The sequence below is a fragment of the Bos indicus genome, chromosome 7 (assembly GCF_029378745.1).
Source record: "Bos indicus isolate NIAB-ARS_2022 breed Sahiwal x Tharparkar chromosome 7, NIAB-ARS_B.indTharparkar_mat_pri_1.0, whole genome shotgun sequence".
Classification (NCBI taxonomy): domain Eukaryota; kingdom Metazoa; phylum Chordata; class Mammalia; order Artiodactyla; family Bovidae; genus Bos; species Bos indicus.
This window is the reverse complement of record NC_091766.1, coordinates 32,099,892-32,124,598: the sequence shown is the minus strand read 5'-3', so window position 1 is coordinate 32,124,598 and position 24,707 is coordinate 32,099,892. Positions and strand designations below refer to the sequence as shown.

The 24,707-nt window shown below is 37.7% G+C and overlaps 1 long non-coding RNA gene across 1 annotated transcript in view; it reads right to left on the bottom strand.

The window, feature by feature from the left end:
- The window catches only part of LOC139184122 (uncharacterized), a 98,112-nt gene that overhangs the window by 5,768 nt on the left and 67,637 nt on the right, over positions 1-24,707 (bottom strand). The window contains exon 2 of the long non-coding RNA XR_011567598.1: positions 9,477-9,533. This is a non-coding gene — a long non-coding RNA (uncharacterized lncRNA). The remainder of the gene's footprint in view (positions 1-9,476; positions 9,534-24,707) is intronic.

Here is a 24,707-nt window from a genome sequence, read left to right as displayed (position 1 = left end):
TCAAATAACTTAGTCTTTGCTCCTTCTTTTTAAACACCCTGCTGCTGCTGCTGCTGCTGCTAAGTCGCTTCAGTCGTATACTGATTTTTTGCCTCAGTGTTTATTCTTCTCAACTAGATTCTGAGACCTTGTATTGACAGGTCCACAATTTATATATCTTTATATATTCTACCAGGCCCTTTATAGAGTAAATACTATAATAATATTAACCATAATAACTAGCTTTTATTAAATTCTTATTACATATCAGGCAAAAGTGAAAAAATCTGTTGGTTGTTGTAAATGAATATTGTGAAAAGGCAGTTACTTTCTGAATTGAACAATATAAATTAAATACTTGGATAACTTTCAGGAGTTGCAAGATAGACTAGAGTCAATGAAAAATAATACCATCCTCATCCCTATGCTGCTATTCTGGCTGAGTTAGATGGCTTCCATAGCTCTGCATGTTCATATTTACCAGATATGTATGTCATCTACTCAAATCTTGTATCAGGAAAGCTAAGCTCCAAACATAACAGAGAATTTATGATTTGATACAAATTGGATGGGTGATGTTCCTTTGTTTGAAGTATACCACATTCTTTTTCATGCTATGGATTCTTTACTTTATGATAGTAACTCAGGAGACTCTTTCATCTTCTGGTAGCTATGCCAACAACATTGACTACTGAGAGATCTGTATAGGCCTTTTGCTCACAAGAGACAATGTTGTTCCTGTCTTCAGATGTGCACATACGTGCAAGGAATTTATCTTAGCTGACAGCAGTGCTCATGTATCCAGGGGCAAATGTGAACATGCTTAAATACCACAGGAAGATAGCCCAGGTCTACTAGATATATCTACCCTACTAGAGCTAAGGCAGTGTGGCTGTTGGAGAGAGGCTGTGAAGGAATGTGCTTGATTGTTCTTGGTGGGTCTTCTGTTATTCAAGTCATTTCATATCAGTCAGATGACAAGGATAAGGAGAAGCATTTTGAATGTTTAATTAAACTGAGTTTTATTGTGCACAAATACCAACCTTCTCTAGATTACAATACTATATTTTGAGATGTGAAACAAAATTATTTTTCCCCATAATCAAATAGTGTTGAAATTCAACTAGTTCTGAATGTTCATGCCAGTTCTAGAAACATGCTATCAAAACAAAGAAAAATATAGAAAATATTCCATAGAAACATTTTTCAGTTTAGTTTAGTTCCTCAGTCGTGTCCGACTCTTTGCGACCCCGTGAATCGCAGTACGCCAGGCCTTCCTGTCCATCACCAACTCCCGGAGATCACTCAAACTCACGTCCATTGAGTCAGTGATGCCATCCAGCCATCTCATCCTCTGTTGTCCCCTTCTCCTCTTGCCCCCAATCCTTCCTGGCATCAAGGTCTTTTCCAATGAGTCAACTCATTGCATGAGGTGGACAAATTACTGGAGTTTCAGCTTTAGCATCATTCCTTCCAGAGAAATCCCAGGGCTGATCTCCTTCAGAATGGACTGGTTGGATCTCCTTGCGGTCCAAGGGACTCTCAAGAGTCTTCTCCAACACCACGGTTCAAAAGCATCAATTTTTCAGTGCTCAGCTTTCTTCACAGTCCAAATTTCACATCCATATATGACCACTGGAAAAACCATAGCCTTGACTAGACCAACCATTGTTGACAAAGTAATGTCTCTGCTTTTCAATATGCTATCTAGGTTGGCCAAAACTTTTCTTCCAAGGAGTAAGTGCCTTTTAATTTCATGGCTGCAGTCACCATCTGCAGTGATTTTGGAGCCCCAAAAAATAAAGTCTGACACTGTTTCCACTGTTTCCCCATCTATTTCCCATGAAGTGATGGGACCGGATGCCATGATCTTCGTTTTCTGAATGTTGAGTTTTAAGCCAACTTTTTCACTCTCCTCTTTCACTTTCATCAAGAGGTTTTTTACTTCATCTTCACTTTCTGCCAGAAGGGTGGTGTCATCTGCATATCTGAGGTTATTGATATTTCTCCCGGCAATCCTGATTCCAGCTTCTGCTTCTTCCAGCCCAGCATTTCTCATGATGTACTCTGCATATAAGTTAAATTAGCAGGGTGTCAATATACAGCCTTGATGTACTCCTTTTACTATTTGGAACCAGTCTGTTGTTCCATGTCCAGTTCTAACTGTTGTTTCCTGACCTGTATTTAGGTTTCTCAAGAGGCAGGTCAGGTGGTCTGGTATTCCCATCTCTTTCAGAATTTTCCACAGTTTATTGTGATCCACACAGTCAAAGGCTTTGGCATAGTCAGTAAAGCAGAAATAGATGTTTTTCTGGAACTTTCTTGCTTTTTCCATGATCCAGGAACTCTCTTGCTTTTTCCATGATCCAGGAACTCTCTTGCTTTTTCCATGATCCAGCAGATGTTGGCAATTTGATCTCTGGTTCCTTTGCCTTTTCTAAAACCCGCTTGAATATCTGGAAGTTCACGGTTCACGTATTGCCAAAGACTGGCTTGGAGAATTTTGAGCATTACTTTACTAGCGTGTGAGACGAGTGCAAATGTGAGGTAGTTTGAGCATTCTTTGCCATTGCCTTTCTTTGTGATTGGAATGAAAACTGACCTTTTCCAGTCCTGTGGCCACTGGTGAGTTTTCCAAATTTGCTGGCATGTTGAGCGCAGCACTTTCACAGCATCATCTTTCAGGATATGAAATAGCTCCACTGGAATTCCATCACCTCCACTAGCTTTGTGGAGTAGTGATGCTTTCTAAGGCCCACTTCACTTCACATTCCAGGATATCTGGCTCTAGATGAATGATCACACCATTGTGATTATCTGGGTCATGAAGATCTTTTTTGTACAGTTCTTCTGTATTATTCCTGCCACCTCTTCTAAATATCTTCTGCTTCTGTTAGGTCCATACCATTTCTGTCCTTTATCGAGTCCATCTTTGCATGAAATGTTCCCTTGGTATCTCTAATTTTCTTGAAGAGATCTCTAGTCTTTCCCATTCTGTTGTTTTCCTCTATTTCTTTGCATTGATTACTGAGGAAGGCTTTCTTATCTCTTCTTGATAGTCTTTGGAACTCTTTATTCAGATGCTTGTATCTTTCCTTTTCTCCTTTGCTTTTCGCTTCTCTTCTTTTCACAGCTATTTGTAAGGCCTCCCCAGACAGCCATTTTGCTTTTTTGCATTTCTTTTCTATGGGGATGGTCTTGATCCCTGTCTCCTGTACAACGTCACGAACCTCAGTCCATAGTTCATCAGGCACTCTATCTATCAGATCTAGTCCCTTAAGTCTATTTCTCACTTCCACTGTATAATCATAAGGGATTGATTTAGGTCATACCTGAATGGTCTAGTGATTTTCCTTACTTTCTTCAATTTAAGTCTGAATTTGGCAATAAGGAGTTCATGATCTGAGCCACAGTCAGCTTGGTCTTGTTTTTGCTGACTGTATAGAGCTTCTCCATCTTTGGCTGCAAAGAATATAATCAATCTGATTTCAGTGTTGACCATCTGGTGATGTCCATTTGTAGAGTCTTCTCTTGTGTTGTTGGAAGAGGGTGTTTGCTATGACCATGCATTTTCTTGGCAAAACTCTATTAGTCTTTGCCCTGTTTCTTTCTGTATTCCAAGGCCAAATTTGCCTGTTACTCCAGGTGTTTCTTGACTTCCTACTTTTGCATTCCAGTCCCCTATAATGAAAAGGATAGCTTTTTGGGGTGTTAGTTTTAAAGGTCTTGTAGGTCTGCATAGAACCGTTTTACTTCAGCTTCTTCAGTGTTACTCATTGGGGAATAGACTTGGATTACTGTCATATTGAATGGTTTGCCTTGGAAACAAACAGATCATTCTGTCGTTTTTTGTTTGTTTTATTTTTAAACTTTACAATATTGTATTAGTTTTGCCAAATATCGAAATGAATCCACCACAGGTATACCTGTATTCCCCATCCTGAAACCTCCTCCCTCCCCCTACCCTCCCTCTGGGTCATCCCAGTGCACCAGCCCCAAGCATCCAGTATCGTGCATCGAACCTGGACTGGCGACTCATTTCATACATGATATTATACATGTTTCAATGCCATTCTCCCAAATCTCCCCACCCTCTCCCTCTCCAACAGAGTCCATAAGACTGATCTATACATCAGTGTCTCTTTTGCTGTCTCGTACACAGGGTTATTGTTACCATCTTTCTAAATTCCATATATATGCGTTAGTATACTGTATTGGTGTTTTTCTTTCTGGCTTACTTCACTCTGTATAATAAGTTCCAGTTTCATCCATCTCATTAGAACTGATTCAAATGTATGCTTTTTAATGGCTGAGTAATACTCCATTGTGTATATGTACCACTGCTTTCTTATCCCTTCATCTGCTGATGGGCATCTAGGTTGCCTCCATGTCCTGGCTATTATAAACAGTGCTGCGATGAACATTGGGGTACATATGTGTCTTTCCCTTCTGGTTTCCTCAGTGTGTATGCCCAGCAGTGGGATTGCTGGGTCATAAGGCAGTTCTATTTCCAGGTTTTTAAGGAATCTCCACGCTGTTCTCCATAGTGGCTGTACTAGTTTGCATTCCCACCAACAGTGTAAGAGAGTTCCCTTTTCTCCACACCCTCTCCAGCATTTATTGCTTATAGACTTCGATCGCAGCCATTCTGACTGGTGTGAAATGGTACCTCACGGTGGTTTTGATTTGCATTTCTCTGATAATGAGTGATGTTGAGCATCTTTTCATGTGGTTGTTACCCATATGTATGTCTTCTTTGGAGAAATGTCTATTTAGTTCTTTGGCCCATTTTTTGATTGGGTCATTTATTTTTCTGGAGTTGAGCTGTAGGAGTTGCTTGTATATCTTTGAGATTAGTTGTTTCATTAGTTGCTTCATTTGCTATTATTTTCTCCCATTCTGAAGGCTGCCTTTTCAAATTGCTAATAGTTTCCTATGTTGTGCAGAAGCTTTTAAGGTTAATTAGGTCCCATTTGTTTATTTTTGCTTTTTATCCAATATTCTGGGAGGTGGGTCATAGAGGATCCTGCTGTGATGTATGTCAGAGAGTGTTTTGCCTATGTTCTCCTCTAGGAGTTTTATAGTTTCTGGTCTTACGTTGAGATCTTTAATCCATTTTGAGTTTATTTTTGTGTAAGGTGTTAGAAAGTGTTCTAGTTTCATTCTTTTACAAGTGGTTGACCAGATTTCCCAGCACCACTTGTTAAAGAGATTGTCTTTAATCCATTGTATATTCTTGCCTCCTTTGTCAAAGATAAGGTGTCCATATGTGCGTGGATTTATCTCTGGGCTTTCTGTTTTGTTCCATTGATCTATATTTCTGTCTTTGTGCCAGTACCATACTGTCTTGATAAATGTGGCTTTGTAGTAGAGCCTGAAGTCAGGTAGGTTGATTCCTCCACTTCCATTCTTCTTTCTCAAGATAGCTTTGGCTATTCAAGGTTTTTTTTGTATTTCCATACAAATTGTGAAATTATTTGTTCTAGCTCTGTGAAGAATACCATTGGTAGCTTGATGGGGATTGCATTGACTCTATAAATTGCTTTGGGTAGTATACTCATTTTCACTATATTGATTCTTCCAATCCATGAACATGGTATATTTCTCCATCTATTAGTGTCCTCTTTGATTTCTTTCACCAGTGTTTTATAGTTTTCTATATAGAGGTCTTTAGTTTCTTTAGGTAGATATATTCCTAAGTATTTTATTCCTTCCATTGCAATGGTGAATGGAATTGTTTCCTTAATTTCTCTTTCTGTTTTCTCATTATTAGTGTATAGGAATGCAAGGGATTTCTGTGTGTTGATTTTATATCCTGCAACTTTACTATAATCATTGATTAGTTCTAGTAATTTTCTGGTGGAGTCTTTAGGGTTTTCTATGTAGAGGATCATGTCATCTGCAACTAGTGAGAGTTTTACTTCTTCTTTTCCAATTTGGATTCCTTTTATTTCTTTTTCTGCTCTGATTGCTGTGGCCAAAACTTCCAAAACTATGTTGAATAGTAATGGTGAAAGTGGGCACCCTTGTCTTGTTCCTGACTTTAGAGGAAATGCTTTCAGTTTTTCACCATTGAGGATAATGTTTGCTGTGGGTTTGTCATATATAGCTTTTATTATGTTGAGGTATGTTCCTTCTATTCCTGCTTTCTGGAGAGTTCTTATCATAAATGGATGTTGAAGTTTGTCAAAGGCTTTCTCTGCATCTATTGAGATAATCATATGGTTTTTATTTTTCAACTTGTTAATGTGGTGTATTACATTGATTGATTGATGGATATTAAAGAATCCTTGCATCCCTGGGATAAAGCCCACTTGGTCATGGTGTATGATCTTTTTAATGTGTTGTTGGATTCTGATTGCTAGAATTTTGTTAAGGATTTTTGCATCTATGTTCATCAGTGATATTGGCCTGTAGTTTTCTTTTTTTGTGGCATCTTTGTCAGGTTTTGATATTAAGGTGATGGTGGCCTCATAGAATGAGTTTGGAAGTTTACCTTCCTCTGCAATTTTCTGGAAGAGTTTGAGCAGGATAGGTGTTAGCTCTTCTCTAAATTTTTGGTAGAATTCAGCTGTGAAGCCATCTGGACCTGGGCTTTTGTTTGCTGGAAGATTTTTGATTACAGTTTCAATTTCCGTGCTTGTGATGGGTCTGTTAAGATTTTCTATTTCTTCCTGGTCCAGTTTTGGAAAGTTGTACTTTTCTAAGAATTTGTCCATTTCTTCCACGTTGTCCATTTTATTGGCATATAATTGTTGATAGTAGTCTCTTAGGATCCTTTGTATTTCTGTGTTGTCTGTTGTGATCTCTCCATTTTCATTTCTAATTTTATTGATTTGATTTTTCTCCCTTTGTTTCTTGACGAGTCTGGCTACTGGTTTGTCAATTTTATTTATCCTTTCAAAGAATCAGCTTTTGGCTTTGTTGATTTTTTGCTATGGTCTCTTTTGTTTCTTTTGCATTTATTTCTGCCCTAATTTTGAAGAGATAATAGTTGAAAACTTCCCTAAAATGGGGAAGGAAATAATCACCCAAGTCCAAGAAACCCAGAGAGTCCCAAACAGGATAAACCCAAGGAGAAACACCCCAAGACACATATTAATCAAATTAACAAAGATCAAACACAAAGAACAAATATTAAAAGCAGCAAGGGAAAAACAACAAATAACACACAAGGGAATTCCCATAAGGCTAACAGCTGATCTTCCAATAGAAACTCTTCAAGCCAGGAGGGAATGGCAGGACATACTTAAAGTGATGAAAGAAAATAACCTACAGCCCAGATTATTGTCCCTAGCAAGGATCTCATTCAAATATGAAGGAGAAATCAAAAGCTTCTCAGACAAGCAAAAGCTGAGAGAATTCTGCACCACCAAACCAGCTCTCCAACAAATACTAAAGGATATTCTCTAGACAGGAAACACAAAAATGGTGTATAAATTCGAACCCAAAACAATAAAGTAAATGGCAACGGGATCATACTTATCAGTAATTACCTTAAACGTAAATGGATTGAATGCCCCAACCAAAAGACAAAGACTTGCTGAATGGATACAAAAACAAGACCCCTACATATGTTGTCTACAAGAGACCCACCTCAAAACAGGGGACACATACAGACTGAAAGTGAAGGGCTGGAAAAAGATTTTCCATGCAAATAGGGACCAAAAGAAAGCAGGAGTAGCAATACTTATATCAGATAAAATAGACTTTAAAACAAAGGCCGTGAAAAGAGACAAAGATGGACACTACATAATGATCAAAGGATCAATCCAAGAAGAAGATATAACAATTATGAATATATATGCACCCAACACAGGAGCGTCGCAATATGTAAGACAAATGCTAACAAGTATGAAAGGAGACATTAACAATAACACAATAATAGGGGGAGACTTTAATACCCCACTCACACGTATGGATAGATCAACTAAACAGAAAATTAACAAGGAAACACAAACATTAAACGATACAATAGACCAGTCAGACCTAATTGATATCTATAGGACATTTCATCCCAAAACAATGAATTTCACCTTTTTCTCAAGCACACATGGAACCTTCTCCAGGATAGATCACATCCTGGACCATAAAGCTAGCCTTGGTAAATTCAAAAATATATAAATCATTCCAAGCATCTTTTCTGACCACAATGCAGTAAGATTAGATCTCAATTACAGGAGAAAAACTATTAAAAATTCCAACATATGGAGGCTGAACAACACGCTGCTGAATAACCAACAAATCACAGAAGAAATCAAAAAAGAAATCAAAATTTGCATAGAAACTAATGAAAAAGAAAACACAACAACCCAAAACCTGTGGGACACGATAAAAGCAGTCCTAAGGGGAAAGTTCATAGCAATACAGGCATACCTCAAGAAACAAGAAAAAAGTCAAATAAATAACCTAACCCTACAGGGTTAGAAAAGGAAGAAATGAAGAACCCCAGGGTTAATAGAAGGAAAGAAATCTTAAAAATTAGGGCAGAAATAAATGCATTCTGTCGTTTTTGACATTGCATCCAAGTACTGCATTTTGAACTCTTTTGTTGACCATAATGGCTACTCCATTTCTTCTGAGAGATTCCTGCCCACAGTAGTAGATATAATGGTCAGAATGTAGTCCACTGGTGAAGCAAATGGCAAACCACTTCAGTATTCTTGCCTTGAGAACCCCATGAACAGTATGAAAAGGCAAAATGATAGGATACTGAAAGAGGAACTCCCCAGGTCAGTAGGTGCCCAATGTGCAACTGGACATCAGTGGAGAAATAACTCCAGAAAGAATGAAGGGATGGAGCCAAAGCAAAAACAATACCCAGTTGTGGATGTGACTGGTGATAGAAGCAAGGTCCAATGCTGTAAAGAGCAATATTGCATAGGAACCTGGAATGCCAGGTCCATGAATCAAGGCAAATTGGAAGTGGTCAAACAAGAGATGGAAAGAGTGAACGTCAACATTCTAGGAATCAGCAAACTAAAATGGACTGGAATGGGTGAATTTAACTCACAAACATTATTACTTCAGCTTTAATATCCAGTTAATATAGATAATAGTTTCATTGTACAATTGCATATGTAATTGTAAGCCAGAATTTGACATTATGCATTTATTTGCCTTATTTTATAAAGTTGTATAAAATGGATTAAATTGCAAATAACTTAATAACTCATTTAATACCTATTTTATATCAGGTACAGATATAGTTACTAGAGATAAAAATATCTAATTCATGCTCAAGAATTTCATAGTACAATGCATAAGACAGATATGTAAGCTGCTGATACAATAATATAGTAGTAAATATTTTCTTACTCACAGGCTTTACTTGTCCAGTGAATTAAGATATAGGAAAAATAACATGTTAAATAGAACAAAGATAAAATATTTCAATTTTCATTATTACTTTTTCTCCATATATTTTAATTAGAAAAAAATAATGTGGTACATGTTACCTTATCTGAAGTTTACAATTTGTAGAATTGAGTGCTTACCTCTAGATTTTTCTCTGTTCGCAGTAAACTGTAAGCTTGACTTTCCTTAATATTTTGCTGTCAAATATAATTATGAGAAAAATTTAATGCAGTTAACTCTATCAGTAATTATTTATAAGATCATAATTAGTGATTATGTGATGCTGCCAAGTCCTAGGTCATGTTATTGGGTTATAGCCATTATTAATTCAACTTTTAAATTATATGTAGTATTAGTATTTCAATATTATATTGCTGTTTCTTTAATTGGGGACACTGAGGAAGTACACTAGAAAATAATTAAGTACTCTCTCAGAACACTTAAAAATTAACAAAATAAGATAATCACTATGGCAACTCTGCAAATTAAAGTTTAATACCAAATTCCCCAGCAAATACTTTTTTCAGATGCTTATCATTTTCAAACACTTTATTTTGTCATTATTAGAACACTTCATGTAATATTATATGGCCTAACTTGCCAAGTCTGAAAGATAAAAACTACACATTTGGGAGACATATTCTTCTTGCTGCTGCTGCTGCTGCTAAGTCGCTTCAGTCGTGTCCGACTCTGTGCGACCCCGTAGACGGAAGCCCACCAGGCTCCCCCGTCTTTGAGATTCTCCAGGCAAGAACACTGGAGTGGGTTGCCATTTCCTTCTCCGATGCATGAAAGTGAAAAGTGAAAGGGAAGTCGCTCAGTCGTGTCCGACTCTTAGTGACCCCATGGACTACAGCCTACCAGGCCCCTCCGTCCATGGGATTTTCCAGGCAAGAGTACTAGAGTGGGGTGCCATTGCCTTCTCCGATATTCTCCTTAACTATACTGAAATTTTTGATTGATTATTAGGCCACAATTTTATATCATGACCATAAGTTATTTTTAAACTATGGATACAAATTAAGGACATGAATATAATCACAAAATGTCAACACTGAGCTTCTGTCTCCCTGGGTATTAATCTCTTTCATGGTTTTGTTTTTTTTGTTTTTTCTTTTTGGATGTTCTTTGGCCACAGTTCTTGCCCTGTTCTTTCATTTATTATTCTTTCACCATTGCCACTAGTCAAGCATAGGAATATGAGCACACTCTTCTGTCTCTCCATCTTCTCAGTCCCTTTTAAAAATGTTCTTCTAATTTATCAGTTCTTAAATGCTTTATCCATGGCCTTTATGAAAGACCACTTAAAGACCACATGCTTTGATACTCTAAAGATTAAGGAAAATAAATGGAAAGTAGTTCATTTTTGTTATTCATTTTATATTAGTCAATGCAAAATTTAAATACATTTTAATAGTTAAGGGATAAAATCCTAGTTTCATTATATATCCTTGTGTGAGTCTTTTTAAACTTTGTGTTTCAGTTTTTCATTTGAAAAATTTGGACTAATTAAAAAGTCCCTACATCACTGAATTTTTGTAATGGTTAAATTGATTAACATATGAACAGTTCTCAAAACAATACTTGATATAGAGAAATACTGTGTATGTTCATTATTAGTAGTAGTAATGCAGTAAGTATAATAATTACTACCAAACACTCTCTCACTCCTATGTACTGTATGCAGTGGAGCTGTTAAGGATGCATGGCATTTATTTGTAAGAATGGAAGAAAATACATTCATTTTTATATATCAATACCTTGAGAACAATCCTTATGGCCTGTCATTGGACTGAGCACCAGTTTTTGAGAATAGCTGCTCAAGGTTCATCACTCATGATCACAGTCTTAAGGTACTGAAAGAGTTCTGTTGGCAAGTCCAGAGATTTGCTGACAAAAGAAGCAGGAATCCACAAGAGGGTGTAGGTACCAAAGCTAGCTAGTCAGGCATTTTATACTGCTAAACCTGAAGGTCTACATTAACACAGTAACTACAAGATCTTTATAGCTATTCTAGGCCATCAGAGAAGCTCAAGAATACTGAAGTGGGTAGCCTATCCCTTCTCCAGAGGATCTTCCAGACCCAGGATTCAAACTGGGGTCTCCTGCATTGCAGGCAGACTCTTTACCAACTGCACTATCAGGGAAGCCCTATTATGACCAGTAGTCAGTGAAATGAATTTTTTTTTTTTTAAAGGCTTTGGACAGCTACTTTTTTTTTTTTTCCATTTCTTAGTTCATCCACTTTTCTTCAGTCCTTTTTTTTTTCCTTAATGAAAACAGCTTTTTATTTATAAACAAACCTTTAGAATGTTGTGTAGTTTTTGAGAGCTTCCCTGGCAGCTCAGATGGTAACGAATCTGCCTACAATGTGGGAGACCAGGGTTCAGCAGTTTTTGAAAAAACATTAAGTGCATGCTTAGGTTCACTGACTTTTTTTTAAACTACAGCTTAAATTGTATTATTTATGAAGAGAACCATGCATACATTCCTTTACTATAAATTATTGTGTACTCACTCAGAAGGCAATGGCACCCCACTCCAGTACTCTTGCCTGGAAAATCCCATGGAAGGAGGAGCCTGGAAGGCTGCAGTCCATGGGGTTGCGAAGAATTGGACACGACTGAGCGACTTCACTTTCACTTTTCACTTTCATGCATTGGAGCAGGAAATGGCAACCCACTCCAGTGTTCTTGCCTGAAGAATCCCAGGGACTAGGGGAGCCTGGTGGGCTGCCATCTATGAGGTCGCACAGAGTCAGACACGACTGAAGCGACTTAGCAGCAGCAGCAACAGCAGCAGCATTGTGTACTCACTAGTGTCCGGAACTGTTCTAGGCAATGGAAATAAAGAGGTTTAGGAAACAGGTATGATCTCTTTCTGTGAAGTTTATATTCTAGTAGAAGGAAATAGACAATAGGTACTTTTTATCATTATTAAGGAAAACAAAGTAGACTTCTGCATTAAACATTGAATAGAATGACATGGTTGGTTGGGTGATGGAGGAAGCCTTCTCTTAGGAGGCCATAATAAACAAAGAATGGATGTTTAGAAAAGGCCAACCATGTGTAAACTTCGTGGATGAGTGTTTCAGAAAGAAAACAGACTGAAATACAAAAATCTCTCAGGTAGAAATGAATTTAGCAATTTCAAAGGGCAGAATTAATTTCTTTAAGCTTCCGTTTTTCAGTTCAAGGGCTATGAAAAGATACAAACTATTGAAACATGTTGTAAACATGATCAGGGATGCACATTTATCACAGTCTATGAGAGTTGGACTGTGAAGAAGGCTGAGCGCCAAAGAATTGATGCTTTTGAACTGTGGTGTTGGAGAAGACTCTTGAGAGTCCCTTGGACTGCAAGGAGATCCAACCAGTCCATTCTGAAGGAGATCAGCCCTGGGATTTCTTTGGAAGGAATGATGCTAAAGCTGAAACTCCAGTACTTTGGCCACCTCACGCGAAGAGTTGACTCATTGGAAAAGACCCTGATGCTGGGAGGGATTGGGGGCAAGAGGAGAAGGGGACGACAGAGGATGAGATGGCTGGATGGCATCACTGACTCGATGGATGTGAGTCTGAGTGAACTCCGGGAGTTGGTGATGGACAGGGAGGCCTGGCGTGCTGCGATTCATGGGGTCGCAAAGAGTTGGACACGACTGAGTGACTGATCTGATCTGAAGATTAAAACAATATAGTACTATTAATTATCTGTTCCTTTTTATAAATTGAGTTTTTCCACCTTTAAAGGAGAAAGAAATGCAACAAACATGCAGAACACTCCACATTAACATAAAAATAAAAATTCTGGTAACGCATCAAGAATGTGATAAAAATTAAACAAAAGGAAAGCATGTAAAAGCTGTCCTCATTGTTGTGCATTAATTCTTTTGTTTAATTATATTGGCAAGAGACTCTCAAAACCAAGCAGATTAATGATCCTAAAAGTTTAAGCTCCTTTATCTTCAAATTATAGAATTGTTGTGTGTTCTGACTCCATCTGGTCTTAGCTCTTATCTATATGTCATTATGTATTCAGCATTCAGTTATTTCAGCAAGGAGTAATTCTTCAGGAAAAAAAACTGTTACCACCATAGTGAAGTGAAGTGAAGTCGCTCAGTCATGTCCGACTCTTTGCAACCCCATGGACTGTAGCCTATCAGGCTCCTCTGTCCATGGGATTTTCCAGGCAAGAGTGCTGGAGTGGATTGCCATTTCCTTCTCCATACCACCATAGTAAAGAGACTAATATACTGCAGGTTCAACTGAACCTTTGATGTTTATTGTTCTTACACTATCTGATGTCCTTTCAGAATTCTCCTTTGGTCAAAGCAAGCAAAATTTTCCAACAGGAAAGTATGCCACACACTATAATAAGTATCCATAAGAGGGAACACATTTTGGATTTAGTAATAAAAAGTTTCAGTTCAGTTCAGTCACTCAGTCATGTCCAACTCTTTGCAACCCATGGACCACAGCACACCAGGCCTCCCTATCACCAACTCCCAGAGTTTACTCAAACTCATGTCCATTGAGTCGGTAATGCCATCCAACCATCTCATCCTCTGCCATCCCTTTCTCCTCCTGCCTTTGATCTTTCCCAGCATCAGGGTCTTTTCAAATGAGTCAGCTCTTTGCATCAGGTGGCTAAAGTACTGGAGCTTCAGCCTCAACATCAGTCCTTCCAATGAACACCCAGGACTGATCTCCTTTAGGATGGACTGGTTGGATCTCCTTGCAGTCCAAGGGACTCTCAAGAATCTTCTCCAACACCACAGTTCAAAAGCATCAATTCTTCGCACTCAGCTTTCTTTATAGTCCAACTCTCACATCCATACATGACTATTGGAAAAAACATAGCCTTGACTAGATGGACATCTGTTGGCAGAGGCAAGTCTCTACTTTTTAATATGTTCTCTAGGTTGATCATAACTTTCCTTCCAAGGAGTGTCTTTCTTTTAATTTCATGGCTGCAGTCACTATCTGCAGTGATTTTGGAGCCCCCCCAAAATAAAGTCTGTCACTGTTTCCACTCTTCCCCATCTATTTGCAATGAAGTGATGATCATCTGGATGACCAGATGATCTTAGTTTTCTGAATGTGGAGCCTTAAGTCAACTTTTTCCCTCTCCTCTTTCACTTTCATCAAGAGGCTCTTTAGTTCACTTTCTGCCATAAGAGTGGTATCATCTGCATATCTGAGGTTATTGATATTTCTCCCAGCAATCTTGATTCCAGCTTGTACTTCATCCAGCCCAGTGTTTCTCATGATGTACTCTGCATATAAGTTAAATAAGCAGAGTTTAGATAAGCTATTATAAATATTTTTAATACTACAGGAGCAAGTACAGAGAATTAAAGGAATGTATAACCATATTTCAAAAAGAGAATATCAATAATGAAGTTGTAATTATAAAAACAAATCCTAGTTATGTAAAATGCACCAAAATTTTAATTTTTTAAATTTAAAAAATAAAAATTTGCCAGAGAGACTCACTAAAGAGAGATTCAAATAGAGTTGAGCTGGCAAAAGATAGTGAAGTTGATGGCAATCAATAATGATATTCAGTCTGGGGAGTGGACAGAAAAAAAAAAAAAAAAACTGAGGAAGAAAATTTAGTTTCAAAGACTAGTGGGACACCATCAGTTCACTAAGAAATACAGAATAGAAATCCCAAAAGAAAGACAGAGAAAGGGAGAAAAAATAATATTTGAAAAAATAATGGTATAAAACTCTCCAATTTTATGAAGAGTGGTAATCTGCATATTTGAGAGGTTAGTTTACTATAGATAGAACAAATTCAAAAAGATTTACACATATACAAGTCATAGTCAAAATCTTGAAAGCAGCAAGGAAAAATCATTTATTAAATACAAGGGATTAACAGCTGCTTCTCATCAAAAACCACTGAAGCTAGAAGAGAGTGGGGAGACATTTGTAAAGAAATGAAAGAAACAAAAACTCTAAACTTTCCTTTAAGTATAAAGTAGAAAATACACATTCTCAAAAAAACTATCAGTAGCAGACCTGCCTCATAAAACACAAAACAAAATTCTTCAGGCTAAAGTAAAAGGATATTAGATAGTAATGTGAATCTACATGAAGAAGTAAAGAGCACCATTAAGGGTACCTACATAGATATTATAAAAGACACTATAGCTTACTTTTTTCTTTTAAGGTAGCTGCATAAAGCAATAATTATACAACTGTATTGCATGGCTATAACATAAAGTTCATATGACAGTAATATTACAAAAGAACAATAAGACAACAGAAGTATGTTGCAGCAAAGTTTTTGCATACTACTGACATTAAATTAGAATTATTCAAAATCTGTTTATCTGTTTTAAATTAACATGCTGATTGTGATTTCCAAGAAAACTAGTACAAAAATAACTCAGGAAAAAAAAAAAAAACACGTTGCAGGAGTGACATCAGCATTGTGGAGATGTGAGTTGTAGAGAGTAGAGAGAAAAGGAACAATTAATTATTTCTTAATAACTAAATAAAAGGGACTGTGCATATTACACCAGAACACCCAGGAAAACTCTATGCACCGGTGCTTCAGAAAGGGTTGATATAATTTTAAAGGGGGCTGCATATGGTAAGCCTGCCCCACCCTACTCACCAAGATGAGAGAAAAAGCAAGCCAAGAGAGTGTAAAATAAAGCCAGCACACAAGGGAAACAAGTAATTTGTAGCGGTCCAGCCAGCCTGATGGAAAAACCAGGTATGCCCTTGGAGTGGGATAGAGTTGAGTTTGAAGGCACGATAAGAGAGGTTCTTGTGGAGTCAGTCCCCCTTTCCAGGGTGACAATGCAGTCTGCTGGGTTTTGGCCAGTGCTGACAATGGTGACCTCCTCACATGCGAGGTGGAAACCAAAAGCGGTGAGTGAGTGACCAATAGCCACATGGATAACAGCCAGAGAAACCACTTTCACTCCAGCAGCACGATTTCTAAGGAGGGACCTCTATAACTGAGGCAAGGAAAATGAAAGGGGAAAAGGCAGACAAGAATAGCAAAGGGCATAGAAGAAATATATTCCCTGCTGTCTGCTTCCAGCAAAAGGTTTGCCCAGGTAACTCTAGGAGTACCACTGCTTGAGGTGTTTCCTACTGGGCAGTGGGCGCTCACAAAGCCTCAGGTGCTAAGCCCTTACCTCTCTACACTCTAGCACCAGCTTTTCTACACCAGCTGTTTTTATGCATCCCCAAGAGTGCAGCACCAGGGGCAACTCAAGTAAAAAGAACCCCCAAACTTGAACTATGGTGCCACCTTCTGGGAAAACAAAAAGAAAGGCTTTCAATTGCCAGTGTGTGAAACTAGGCAAAAGGAAACAAGTTAAAAAGGTGTATGCTACTTCCAATGTGATGGCAGAGGCACATATCATCAAACACTACAATCCATCACAGTGATATGGTACTACAAAAAGAAAGTAATTCACCGGCAAGCAAAACCAAATGTAACCTACCTGACAAGGAATCCAAAATAGCTGTTAAGATTTAATGAGCTAGAAGAAAATTCAAAAAGGCTATCTAACTTAGAAATTCACAAAGCAGTTCTTTACCAAATTGTAAAAAAAAAAAAAAAAAAAAAATAGAAACTCTGGAGCTGAAAAATTCAGTGAATCAGATGAAGAATGCATTAGACTGCTTAGAAAAATAGGAAAGCTCAGATCAAAGAAAGAATTGGTGACACGGAGGATAGAAATTTAGAGATGACACAGGAGACGAAGAGAGAACTAAGATTTTTTTTTTTTTTTTTAATTCAAGAAGCCCCACAAGAGCTGTTAGGTATGACAAGAAAAAAGGATATAGGAACAATTTATCTACCAGAAGAGAGAAAGAGGGAGGAGAGTTGAATTTAGCAAAATAATAGCTAAGAACTTCACAAATCTGGCAAAGGAACTGGATATATAATTCCATGAAGCTAATAGCCAAAAACTTAGATAGCCCAGGAGAAATGTATACATTATCAGTCTGTTCAGATTTTCTGTTTCTTATTATTCTTAATAGCTTGTGTGTTTCTAGAAATGTAAACACACAAGCTATTAAGAATGAATAAGAAACAATATCTGAACAGATTGATAATCAGTGACTGAGTCACTAATTTAAACCCTCCTAACACAGAAACCCCTGGACCATTCAGCTTCCCAAGTGGATTTTACCAAGTACCCAAAGAAAAATTAAGACCAACCCAATCCTTCTTAAACTCTTCCAAAAAACCTGAAGAGGTGGGAAAACCTTCAAATTCATCATTATGTTGACAACAAAGCCAGATAGAGCACCACAGGAAAATTATGGACCAATATTCCTGATGAATATAGCTGGAAAAGTTCTCAAGATAATATTAGCAAACTCCATTTAAGAATACAAATAGTAAGCATTAGAAACCAAGACCGAGGGAGATTGATTCTTGGAGTACAAGGATAATTTAACATATACTGATTAATCAAAGTAGTACATCACATTTATAAAATGAAAGATAAAAATCACATGGTCATCCTAATGAAATTAAAAAATCAAATCATTTGACAAAATGTAACATCTTTTTATGATATAAATCCTCAGCAGATTGGGTATAGAAGGAACAAACCTCAACATAAAAAAGGCCGTATATGACAGACACACAGCTGGCATAATACTCAATGGAAAAAAAATGAAAGCTTTTCAAGATCAGGAACAAGGCAACAATGCATAGCCTCACAACTCGTTCAATGTAGTGCTGGAAGCCCAAGGTAGAGTGATTATGCAACACCAAGAAATGCAGAGCATTCAAATTAGGAAGAGGTTAAACTGTCACTATTTGCAGATAATTCTTTAGGCAGAAAATCCCAAGGAGTAACAAAAACTGTTGGAACTAATTAATGATTTCAATAAAGTTGCAGGATACAAAATCACCACAAAGAAATTGGTTGCATTTCTATATGCTAAAGATGAAATACCCCAAAAATAAAAAAAAAAACTACCATATTCATAACAGCATCAAAAATAATAAAATAGGAATAGAATTAACTAAGGAAGTGAAAGTTCTGGATAATGAAAACTGCAGGACTGCTCCAAGAAACTGAAGAAGTCACTAACAAATGGAAAGAACTCATCATGTTCATTGATCAGAAGAATACTGTTAAAAGTCCTTACTACTTAACAGTCCCACAGTTTATCTACAGATTCAAAGAAATCCCCTTCAAAATAACAGTGGTACTCATCACAAGGGAACCAAAAGCACCAAATGCAAAAGGATAGTCTCTTCAGAAATTGGTGTTGTGAAAACTGGATAAACACGTGCAGAGCAATGCAACTGAGCCCCTATCGTACACCACTCAGAAAAATTAATTTGAAATGGATCCGAGACTTAAACATGAGACCTAATTTAACTCCCACAAAAAAAAAAAAAAAAAAAAAAAACATAGGGAAGAAGCTCCTTCATATTGGTCTTGGTGATAATTTTTTCATATAATACCAAAGTACAAATGCTGAGAAAGATTGAAGGCAAAAGGAGTAGGAGGTGGCAGAGGATGAAATGGTTAGATAGCATCACTGACTCAATAGATGTGAATTTGAGCAAACTCTGGGAAACAGTAGAGGACAGAGGACCTTGGCGGGCTACAGTCCATGGGGTCCCAAAGAGACAAGGCTGAGAGACTAAAACAACAATAGCAGCAAAAGTACAAATAATACAAGCAAAAATAAACAATGGAACTACATTATACTTAAAATCTTTTCCACAGTTAAGAAAAAGTGAAAATGAAAAGGCAACCTATAGAGTGGGGGAAAAAATTGTAAACTATGTATCAGAAAAAGGGTTAATATCCAAAATATATAAAGATCTCATACAGCTCAACAAAATACCTGATTAAAAAACGGCCAGAAGAACTAAATAGAAATTTTTCCTAAGATGACATGCAAGTGGCCAACAGGTACATGAAAAGATGCTCACCATTACTAATAACTAGGGAAATGTATACAAAAACCACAATGAAATATCACCTCATACCTATTAGAATGGCTATGAAGAGAGACAAGAGGTGGAGATGGATCAAGATGGCAGGGTAAAAGGCTCATTTTCCCCAGAAATACATCAAAAAATACATGCATATGTGGAATAATCCTCATGGAAAACTAACTAGAAACTTTCAGAATGCCTGTACAACAACCAAGGCAGAAAGAAAGATTCCCACATAATTGGGTAGGATGAGAAGAAAAACATCAGGTTAGGACCCATGCCCCTGGGAAAGGAATAAGGAGGAAAGGGAGATTACACAAGGGGACATTCATGTTGGGGAGTTCGCAGGTCAAGCCACAGCCTGGGCATCCCAGTCCTGGGGTCCTACAAGGAGAAGACAAGTCCCCTTGGCTCCCTGGAGAGCCACTGTGAAAGAAAGAAAGCTGCAGAAACCTAAGTCTATACTTCACTTGCAAGAAGTGTGCCACTGCTGTTTCCCACAAGACAGGGAGGAGAGAGGTCTGTCTTAGCATCTACCACATTACCATGTGACTCACCCCAAGCTGAGTGAGGCCCCCAAGCCTTTCTCACCCCAAACTACAGCATGGAACAGATCTAGGGCAGCAAGGACTTGATTGAGGGATGCAGAGAGGGTCAGGGGCCTGGAGTCCAGGTGGGCGTGATGGCTATTGTTGGTTCTGACTCAAACAGTAGCACCGAAGTGGCCCAGACTTCCAGTGGCTTCAGTTCCCATAACGCTCCAATCCCCAGACCCAGCCGAATGAACACTCTTGCTCCACCCACTACACACCACCTTGTACTAGATACGGGATGACTGCAACAGGGGAAAAGACACAACCTTGGGCTGTGTCTGAGTCAAATGGTAGACACCTACTTCAGCACTCTCCTGCTTTGAGGCAAAGGTCCCAGTGTGGGGAGAAGAGAAAGCATACACTTAAAGGGAACAGAGCTAGCTCAAGTGTGAGCTTCAGGGCTGCTGCTTCAACAGCTTGGGAGCAGACTCTGCCCTGACAAGGTAAGGACTGCCTCTGAGCAGAGAGAAACTCCTACCTCACGTCCAGTGCAGGCTCCAGTTTTTCCAACACTAGCCACATATCCCTATAAAGTTGATAGTGGCCAGCACACCCTAAGGAAAAGCACTCTGGCATCCAATTCATATCTAGCCTTCACACCAAAGATACTGGGCATGCACAGTCTATATAAAGATGCTTCCACATAAAAACACCCCTTCAAAACCACAATAGGTTAACTTTCACCTAAATTTAGAGAGACAGAGAAAGTAATGTAAAATGAAAAGGTAGAGGAATTACTCTCAATTCAAAAAGCAAGAGAAAATGCCTGAAAAAATAATGAAACAGAAATAATCAGTCTACTAGACAATGAATTTTAGAAGTTGGTATTAAAAATGCTAACTGAATTAAGAGAAGGAACCGATCTAAGTACAGATTATTTTAACAAAGAACTAGAAATGATAAAGAGACCCAAATAAAAAGATAATTAAATTTCTGAAATTTATAAAAACCAATCTAGAAGCAATGAATAGCTGACTAAATGACACAGTAGAACACATAAGGGACCTGGAAGATAGAAAAATAGACATAAACCAATCAGAACAGCAGGCAGAAAAATAAATGGAAAAAAGAGAAAGAAACATATGAAATCTATGAGATAGTATAAATTTTACTAATATTTGCATCGTAGGGGTTCTAGAAGAGAGGGGAGTAGTGAAAACTATATTTGTAGAAGCTATGGCTGAAAACTTCCCAAATCTAAAGAATGAAACACATATCCAGGTACAGGAGACACAGAAGATCCCAAATAAGATGAACCCCAAAAGACTCAACCAAGATATATCACAATTAAAATGGGAAAAGTAAAAAAAATAAACAGATTTCTAAAGCCGGCAAGACAAAATCAGGGGGTCATATGCAAGGGAATCAGCTGATTTGTCTGCAGAAATGTTGCAGTCTTGAAGTGATTATCATGATATATTCAAACCCCTGAAAGGGGAAAACCTGCAACCCTAGGATAGTCTACCCAGAAAGACTGTCTTTTAGAAGCAGAGATAAAGAATTTCTCAGACAAGCAAAAATAAAAGAAGTTAGCAATACTAAAACTACCCTAAAATAAATATTGGAAAGTCTTAAAGACTGAAGATCACTTAAATAAGATAGTACCTAGATTATAAGATAGTCCCGAGATTAAAAGACAAAATAATTGTTAAAGCAATTATAACTACAATAAATAGTAAAGGGATATGCATGAAAATGTAAAATATGACATCAAAAACAAAATGAGGGGGGCAAGAGTAAAAATGCAGGTCTTTTAAGAAAGTGTTTGAACTTACATGATTTTTAGTTTAAAACAACTAGCTATAATCACGGGTCAACATAAACAAACCCTATGGCAACCACAAATAGAAATACACAATGATACACAAAAATTAAAAAGGTACACAAGAATATACTACAAAAGAAAATCATCAAGTCACAATGGGAGAAACAAACAGAACAAGAAGTGAGCAGAAAAAAGCTACAAAGGCAAACAGAAAACAAGTAATAAAATGGTAGTAATTACAAACCTATCAATATTTATTTTGAACGAAATGGGCTGTATGCTCCAGCCTCCCAGTCTGTAGTGGTCTGTTATGACAGCTTGAGCAGACTAGATTGTGTAGAGGAGAGACACTAGGGACAAAGACCCTTAGATAACATGTGACCCACAGGGGCCTAAACCAACATGGTGGAATGGCAAGAAAACATACGAGACTTCAGGTCACTTGCACAAAAGACACAGAATGATTGACTGGATAAAAACACAAGACCCTTCCATATGCTGCCTACAGGATTCTCTTTAGGATGAGAGACACAGACAAAGTTACAGGATGGGAAAAGAAATTTCATGCAAAGGGAAATGACAGGAAAACAAGCATAGTAATACTCATATCAGACAAAATGGACTTTAAAATAAAGTCTATAATGAAAGGCAATGGCATTACTGATGATAAAGGGATCAGTCAATATAAAAAGGCACATGTAAAAGAATGAAATTAGAACATGTCCTCTCACCATATTAAAAATGAACTGAAAATGGATTAAAAACCTAAATGTAATGTTTGAAACCATAAAACTCCTAGAACAGAACATATGGAGAATATTCCTGGACATAAATTACAGGAATATTTTCTTGGATCAGTCTCCTAAGGCAAATAAATAAAAGTGAAAACAAGCAAATTTCACCTAATTAAACTTAAAAACAGTTTGCATAGCAAAGGAAGCCATTAAGGTACCAAATGGTTGAAAAATATTTGCAAATGATGTGACCAACAAGAAGTTTATATCCAAAACATATAAATAGCTCATAAAATTCAATATAAAAAATCCAATCAAAAAATGGGCAGAATACTTGAGTAGAAATTTGTTTCAAAGAAGATATACAGGTGGCTAATAGGCACATAGTCCATCCTAAAGGAGATCAGTCCTGGGTGTTCATTGGAAGGACTGATGTTGAAGCTGAAACTCCAATACTTTGGCTACCTGATGTGAAGAGCTGACTCATTGGAAAAGACCCTGATGCTGGGAAAGATCGAAGGCAGGAGGAGAAGGGGATGGCAGAAGATGAGATGGTTGGATGGCATCACCGACTCAATGGACATGGGTTTGGGTGGACTCCAGGAGTTGGTGATGGACAGGGAGGCCTGGCATGCTGTGGTTCATGGGGTTTCAAAGAGTTGGACACAACTGAGTGGCTGAACTGAACAGGCACATAAAAAGATGCTCATATCTTTAATTATTAGAATAATGCAAATCAAAACCACAGTGAGATACCATCTCACACCCTATCAGAATGGCTATCATCAAAAGTCTACAAATAAAAAAAGGTTGGAAATGATGTAGAGAAAAGGGAACCTTCCTACACTGTTGGTGGGAATGTAAGTTGGTGCAGTCACTATGGAGAACAGTATAGAGGTTCCTTAAAAAACTAAAAATATGATAGAATTACCATATGATCCAGCAATTTCACTCATGTGTATATATATACAAAAAAAGAAAAAAAAAACAGAAAACACCCATTCAAAATGATACATGTACCCCAGTGTTGATAGCATCACTATTTATAATAGCCAAGATATATAAGCAACCCAAGTGCCTAACCACAGATGATCGGATTAAGAAGATAGCACACACACACAATAGATTATTATTCAGCCATAAAAACGAATGAAATACTGTCAATTTGTAGCATTATTGATGAACCTAGAGATTAATATGCTTTAGAGAAATACATCAGAAAAAACAAATACTATATGGTATCAACTACATGTAGAATCTTAAAAATACAAATCAACATGTATGCAAAACAGAAACAGATTCACAGGTAAAGAAAACAAGCTTGTAATTACCAAAGAGAAGAAGAAGTGGTAGGGAGAAATAGGGTTATGGGATTGACAGGTAAAAACTACTATATATATGAAAGAGGTTGTAACAAAGATGTATTCTGTAGCACAGAAAATCATACCCATTATCTTATCAGTTCAGTTCAGTTCAGTTGCTCAGTCCTGTCCGACTCCTTGCAACCCCATGAATCGCAGCACGCCAGGCCTCCCTGTCCATCACCAACTCCCGGAGTTCACTCAGACTCACATCCATCGAGTCAGTGATGCCATCCAGCCATCTCATCCTCTGTCATCCCCTTCTCCTCCTGCCCCCAATCCCTCCCAGCATCAGAGTCTTTTCCAATGAGTCAACTCTTCGCCTGAGGTGGCCAAAGTACTGGAGTTTCAGCTTTAGCATCATTCCTTCCAAAGAAATCCCAGGGCTGATCTCCTTCAAAATGGACTGATTGGATCTCCTTGCAGTCCAAGGGACTCTCAAGAGTCTTCTCCAACACCACAGTTCAAAAGCATCAATTCTTTGGCGCTCAGCCTTCTTCACAGTTCAACTCTCACATCCATACGTGACCACAGGAAAAACCATAGCCTTGACTAGACGAACCTTTGTTGGCAAAGTAATGTCTCTGCTTTTGAATATGCTATCTAGGTTGGTCATAACTTTTCTTCCAAGCAGTAAGCGTCTTTTAATTTCATGGCTGCAATCACCATCTGCAGTGATTTTGGAGCCCAGAAAAATAAAGTCTGACACTGTTTCCCCATCTATTTCCCATGAAGTGATGGGACCGGATGCCATGATCTTCATTTACTGAATGCTGAGCTTTAAGCCAACTTTTTTACTCTCCACTTTCACTTTCATCAAGAGGCTTTTTAGTTCCACTTCACTTTCTGCCATAAGGGTGGTGTCATCTGCATATCTGAGGTTATTGATATTTCTCCCAGCAATATAGGGTAGATCATATGTTAAGTCATAAGAAAATCCTCAATAAATTCAAAATCATTGAAATCACACAGG